Source organism: Notolepis coatsorum, assembly GCF_963971535.1.
Source record: "Notolepis coatsorum genome assembly, chromosome: 1".
Lineage (NCBI taxonomy): Eukaryota > Metazoa > Chordata > Actinopteri > Aulopiformes > Paralepididae > Notolepis > Notolepis coatsorum.
Genome location: NC_140165.1, coordinates 116878072 through 116885803, shown reverse-complemented (window position 1 = coordinate 116885803; position 7732 = coordinate 116878072).

The window sequence follows — 7732 nt, the reverse complement described above, 5'->3', positions numbered from 1 at the left end:
CCCTGGCTCTGAGGATGGTAAACGGACCCGAAACGCTGTTTTATCCCCATTTGTTGGAGTACTAAACGTACAGTCTTGTCCACAAACTCTTTTCCATTATCTGAGCAAATTTTGTCTGGAATTCCAAAACGGCTTATTACATCACGGCATAAGAACTTAGCCACTGAGGCAGCATCTTTATGCTTAGTCGCGCAAGCCTCTACCCACCTCGAAAATCGACACACCACGACAAGAATGTACCTCTTTTGGCTAATCGGTTTTATCATGTCTACATAGTCAATCACAAGTTCTCTCATTGGGCCATTTGGTGTGGGGATGTGTCCCGGGGACACAACGATCCCTCTTCGTGCATTATTTTTCAAACAAATCGCACATCTACTTATCACACAATCAATCTGCTGTAGCAGGTTTGGCGCCCAAAAACCATACTCCTTTATTTTCCTCCTTACCTCTCTCCGGTGTGCATGACAGAAATCATGCGCAGTTTGGATCAGCAGTCCGACCAGGCCCGTTGGTGCAACCACAAGTCCTTCATGGTTCCGCCACAAACCTGCCCCATCCCTACTAGCCCCTCTCGCTGACCAGAGATTTGGGTTTCATTATTGCTCCTAACAAATCGGTTATCTGACTACAGTGACGTATGGCGGTACCATCTGCTCTCTTAAAACCTCGCCCTTTCCACACTGCTCCGTAGAGAAAAGCTATATTTTGCGCATAGCTGCTATCAGTATAGATATTAACAGTCTTGCCTTCTGCCATTTTGCACGCTTCAGTCAGAGCGACTAGTTCTGCCAGCTGAGCTGAACAGGGTTGTGTCAAGGCTTCGGCCTTTTCTACGACAAACCCATCACCTTGTGATTTTACTACAGAGTACCCTGCTTTTAGGTCCTCTCCAACTCTGTAACATGAGCCGTCTGTCCATAGTTCCAAATCAGGACTGCTAAACGGAAAAGCCTGCAAGTCAGCTCTAAGTCTGGAGTACCTCTCGGCTTCAGCCACGCAGTCGTGAGGGTCTCCATCCTCAGGCTTAGGAAGGGTCTGCGCTGGGTTCACCGTGGAACACCTAGTCAAAGTAACATCTTCCTGTTCCAAAATCCTGTAATAATTTTTAAGACGGGGTATCGTTAGTGCAGATTTACCAGATTCCAACACATTTTTGACTGCATGTGCTACCATAATATTAACTGGATACCCCATCATGATACTTGCAGCTTTCTCGTACATCAAGAAGACCCCGGCGCAATCTCGGTAGCACGGGGGCATTCCCATTTCCACCTCTGAATAGGCGATGGAGTAGTATCCTATTGGTTGTGGATGGCTCCCCACTCCGGTGTTTTGGGCCAGCACTGCGCATGCATACCTCTGATCTGAAGAGGAAGAGACACGAGTTTCCTCATTATAGCATCTCTTTTCTCGTTCAGTGTTGGAGCTTTCCAGGTTCGAGTCTCAAGCTGTTTCATCTCCGTCTCCTCTGTTTCAGTTTCGTCTGAGCGCTTCCTTCTCCGTTTCTGCATCTCTGGTTATAAAGAGGAGAAAATACCCTTCCCCCCTTTTTCGAGCCCTTGAAACGTGATGTCACGATCTCGAGGGCTCCGGCGTTTCCTCATTGGCTAACGCCCTGTTCTGCTGTCTGTCCCTCCATGTAAGGAGGTGGTGGACTAGGTTTTTCTGGCTGTTCTCTTGATGATACGGATTAAATCGAATTCTTTGATTAAACACTTTTACCAGCACAGCTCAACACACACAACTTTCAAGAAGATGAAGCAATTCATACATAGAAATACAGTACTGTTATATCTATACATTTATGACATACCAGCTTTGCAAATACAGTACTGCTGTTGATACAGAATGAGTCAAGAGAAGGGAATACTTATTTAATATACCAACTAATTAAGTAGTTTGTTGAGTTTACTTTGTTTAGATAATATGGTTTAATCTAACTTAGCTTTTTTACCAGTTGTTTTTAACACCCTTTTATGAATCCTTATATAAGTTCACAATGGTACATTTTAACTTTCTCAGTGGCCAATTTGTCTCATTCATGGTATCAAAATGTTTGCTTCTACTTGCTGCTTCTCCTATATTATCTTTTAATTGATGACTATGTTTGGTTTTGGATTTAGCTTTTGCCCAGTTTGGTAATGCATAATCTATCTTGCCAGCTGCCTTTTTATTTCCTGAAGGGCCCAGTTGGTCTGGCTAAATCAACAGCACTCTGACCTCAACTGTATTCTAAGTTTTATGATGTGAAGCTAGTTCCCGTTAGTTCCTGTTTCTTTAAAGATCATATCTCTCCCTGACAGAAGGTTTTTGACAAGGGGGGCTTTCTCACAATGGTCAGTTGCTCTCTTACCCTAAAAATAAACAAAACCCTCCTTCCTGATTACCTCAATATAGTCTGGAGGGGTCAGTTTATGACCTTAATTCAATCTACTTTGTTGGGTGTGGAGAGATTGTCAGCTAACCATCAAAGGGTCCATTCTCTACCGGCTGACCCCTGCCCTTACTTGTAAACCTATTTTTGACGAGCGAGGGTATTTTCTGCTTAACAGCTGTGACTTATTTTCTTTGAGAACCTGATCTTAAATTCATTATTTAGTACTGGATCATACATTTTTGATTAATTTACGACACTTGTTTACATCAGGGTCCCCCATTTTCAATTCATCAAGACATTTATGACATACAAGATATACAAATATACAGTACTACTATGTAAGAAAAAGAGATCATAAAAATATATACATCCGAAGGGGAAGAAATTGTACATTGGGATTTTGACATTGACCGGGGCCAGTTTCTAATTGCAGCCACCCATAGGTGCTCTTTGAGAGCGGTTTTGAAGGAGGGTAGTGATTCACATTCCTTTACGGCTGTGGGTAGGGTGTTCCACATTATTGTGGCATAATTGCGAAACGTGTTTAGTCCCTTGTTTGAGCCGAATCTGGGTTGCACATGATGAGGGGGGCAACTACATGATCACAAATACACACTTTACAAAAACAGAAAACTTAAAGGAATAACATTATGGGAAATGTCTTTACAGTTTTCTGTCGGTAGTCAGAGTCAGACAGGAAGATGGATACCAATTTCCTCTGTGTGTTCAGTAGAAAGCTATCTGGCTGCAATCTAGCCTACTGTGGGGACATCATCACACATAAATACAATTGGGCTTATTGGATCCACAAGAGATTTCCAGTCATACCCAATGTATGCAATTCCAAGGATATTTAGGGACCCCAGTAGGCTATGTAGAAATATTCATATTATACACCATTTTTAGAATAGGCTAAAAGAACACATTTATACTGCATGTAACAATGGCATGGTTTTTGCCCAAACCTGCATGGAATTAGAATAAAGTGGGCATTTATGTAAAGGGGTGGTTACCCATATAACCCATTTTCATTCAGATATCTTGAGGTGAGAGGTTAAGGGACCCCTTTGAAAATGGCCATGCCAGTTTTTCCCTCTCCAAAAGTTTGCCTAACATTGGAGCATATTTTGCCCCCCTTCCCTCAAGCTACATTTACATTTAGTCATTTAGCTGACGCTTTTATCCAAAGCGACTTACAAGTTTGACAAGTCATCAGGAAGGGCACAACTCTATCAGCTGAGTAACAAGGTTCAAACAAAGTGTTGAGTGCTACAGTGTAGGTTAGTATATTAGGACAAGTGCATGACAGGTTAGTTAAGGTTCGATTAAAACAAAAAAAGTTCATTTCAGATAATGGTTGAAGAAGTGCATCTTTAGTCGACGGCGAAAGATTGGACGGGTTTCGGCTGTCCTGACTGTGGTGGGTAGTTCGTTCCACTATTGTGGGGCAAGGACTGAGAAAAGGCGGCTTCTCCTTGATGAGCGTCCCGGAGCTCGGATAGGAGTGGGTCTGAGACGGCCAGAAGATGCAGAGCGTAGGGATCTTGAGGGTGTGTAGTTAGTAGGGCTGACCTTTGAATTTCTTTTTGGCATTCGAAGCTTCGGGGCCGAGATTCGATTTTAATTTGAAGCTTCGAGATAAAAAAAAGAATAAAAAAATATTATTATTATATTTTTTTTATGTTGTGGGACTTGTACAGCACTTTGTTCAACTTTGTCAGTGCTGTAAAGTTTAAACTTTTTAAAATCTTAGACAAACTAAACACTTTGCTTTCATGAAATATTGTAAAGCCGTCATTTGAGGCTTTATAAAAGCAGCACAATGAACACAAATCTGTCAGTGCCGAGTCTGACCTTGTCTTAAATAAAAAAAACAGTATTGCTTGTTGTAGTTAGAGACCATTGACCGGAGGTAGGCGGGAGCGGTTCCCTTTGCCGCACGGTATGCCAGGTCGAGGGCCTTGAAGCGGATTTGTGCAGCAATGGGGAGCCAGTGCAGGTCCCTAAGAAGTGGGGTGACATGAGCTGACTTCGGTAGGTTTGAGATCAGACGGCCTACTGCGTTCTGAATGAGTTGAAGAGGCTTAGGTTCAGTTTGAGGTGGTTGGTCGTCATCCAGGCGGAGATGTTGGACAGACAGGCCGAGATCCACTCAAAGACGTGGATATCTGAGGGAGGGAGGGAAGGAGAGGAAGAGTTGAGTATCATCGGCATAGCAATGATACGAGAAGGCATGAGACGTGATAATGTTACCCAGAGATTGAGCACCGACGGGAACTGGCCCCTGAAAATGTCCAAACCCAACCCCCTCCAATGTACAGTTACCCCCCCACCCCCACCCACCCACCCAACCACCTCCAATGTACAGTCCCCCCCCCCACCTACACAACCCCCCATCCCACCTACCCAACCTCCTCCAATGTACAGTTTCTTCCCCCTCAAATGTATATACTCTCTTTGTAAACTCTTTTTGTACTCATAATCAGTACTGTATATTTGTAGATCTGGTATGTCATAAATGTCTAGATGTAACAGTACTGTCTATCCGTATGTCATGTATGTCATATATGTTATGATGAATTGAAAATGGGGGACCCTGATGTAAACAAGACAAACGTCTTTCTCTGGTCTGCATCCCCTTAACAATTGTGTGTATTGAGCTGTACTGTATTGTACCCATTCTGCAATCTGTTAATAAAATGTTCAATCAATTCAATCAATCAATCAATCCCTCTCAATGACCCCTGGGGGTCGCCAAACCCCATATTAAGAACCACTGCTTTACAGGTCCCCTCCTAATGTCTTAAAGTTAAAATGTTCTATATTGAATAAAAATGTCAACTCAGGTGCCAAGTTCTGCACAAATAACAACCTGTATAGTCAAAGTCACCCCTCCAAGAGGAGTTAACCATAAATAACAACCTGTATAGTCAAAGTCACGCCTCAAAGAGGAGTTAACCATAAATAACAACCTGTATAGTCAAAGTAACGCTTCCAAGAGGAGTTAACCATAAATAACAACCTGTATAGTCAAAGTCACGCCTCCAAGAGGAGTTAACCATAAATAACAACCTGTATAGTCAAAGTCACGCCTCCAAGAGGAGTTAACCGTACAAAAGAAAAAGCCTTTTTGAGTGGAGGGGGTCTTTAAAAAAACTTCACACATAGAAAGCTTGCAGTACGCTAGCTTGCGATCTCAGGATTATCTTTATGCCTCAGTCCCCAGAACTCGCACTGAGTTTGGGGCTTTCATGTACTGTGAAGCTACAGGCCCATGTCACAGACCTTGCACCATCTGAATTGGGAGTTTGCAAATGCATTAATACATAATAATGATGCTACGTGTTAAAGACATGGTGGTGCTTGGTTTTTTATCCTTTTATCGTTACCTTTTATCTGTCTGTGTTCTGTCCTGTATGCTGTAACTTGGTTTATTATTTTTACTGCTGCAATTTTGGTCAGGTCTTGCTCGTAAAAGAGATCCTTGATCTCTCAGCATTTTACCTGGTTAAATAAAGGTTAAAAAAAGATAATAATAATAAAAGGTGGGTCAACTGAGTTTAGGTGGGTTTCCCAGCTACTACTGCGTTCCTCCCTGAATGTGAGCACACTGCTTTCATATTATGCCACTGTTCTCAATTCTCAATCCCGCTTGACTGTGGAAAAGAGGGGAAGAAAGGGTTGCGAACTCATGTATATTATCTATGAAGTAGAGCCTTCTGGCCCAAAGGCTGAGAGGTCCACCAGAAACTGAAATGTTTGAGAGTGAAAAAGAGGTTGCAATCTCACAAGTGCAGGGTGGCTGGTATTACAGCTGTTGCATTTCTACCGAAGTGCCTTTGGGCAAGGCACTGGAGGTGTTTAGAGGTGTTGCACTGTGGGAGACTCAAAATAACCTTTTTTTGTAAAGGCGACTTAGCGTTTTTCACAGGGAAATGTTGCCTCTTTAGTTCAATCTAAGTTAGTTATCATGGAGTTGGGAAACGTACATTTTTAAAAGTATGTAAAAGGCTACTTTCATTCGGCATAAATGTGACACAAATGAAAGGTTATCCTTTTTTCAGTCTTACTGTAACACCTGTTTGTCTCTGCGTAAAATACTTAGCAGTTACCTCTCATGACCACAAGGTGCCGCCATTGTTAAATGTTTTTATCTTGTTTTTTTTAGTGCAGGTTTCAAATAATATTTTAGAAAATAACTGCATGGTGGCCACAGGTCTGAATACACTATAGGCTTGTAGTAGATATTTGGGCCTTCTCAGTAATATAGGCATGCATGCACACACACATACACAGACACACACATACATACACATACACATGCACACACACACACACACACGAGAGGGAGGTCATGTGTATTAATAACATGGGGGCCGCATGGAGTGTGAAAACAAGACGATAAAAGTAACTGGTGTTTAAAATGTGTGTGTGTGTGCATGCGTGTACTCTATGACTGCTCAACTAGTAGGAACTAGGGCCTACTCACTTCCTAGTGGTAAGAGGATGTGGCACCACTTTCAACTAACACAGCGCAAGGTACAACACAGTATGGACCAAGCACGTCACTGTTAAGGGCAACTCGTAGTGGCATACACATGACACACACATCCACGACATCAATCCCCCCGACGCCCGGGCCGACCCGGCATTTTCGCCCCGGAAAAGCACAAAGTCCTTCGGGGTACCAGAACAGCAGATCTGCGCCCCGGCGGACAACGGGTTAACTGACCTGGTCCGGCGTGACCAGAACCAGTCCCGTGTCCTAGTCACGCCGCCATCCCCAGTCCTAAGAGGGGGGTAGGTACGCGTGTCGATCCAAAACATCACAGAGGGCGCCACCAAGACGGTCAGTACGCGAATGCACTGCTCCCGGTGGCCCACCTCATGGGCGTGAGACCCCTCCGCCAAATGCGCCAATGTATTGATCTACTCCGTCATCTCCCCCCGGAGATGTACGTGAGCCGTCGAGTCTAACCTAGTGCACTGGCTCTCGGTAGAGATAAAATCTCCTTCCCAGCCACCTGTATAAAAAACGCTGTTTCTATGAATTGGGCAACCAAGGCGCGCCAGCCCATAACGTGGTTCCACATTGAAAGCACCCAGGGCCAGCGCTATATGCACGTCGAGAACCCGAAAACACATCAATGGTGAATTCTAATAAGAAACACCAGACAACGTTCCCTCCATGCTGTCTGGGACGAGCAGCAGGAAGCCGGTCAATAAGACACAGATACAAGAGGGGAAGACAGAAAATCCCCCAGAGAGACCTCTACGTGAGTAACAATTGAAAAAGATATATGTAATAATTGGGCCAAATGACCAAAGGCCCAATACACACTTTAATAGAGA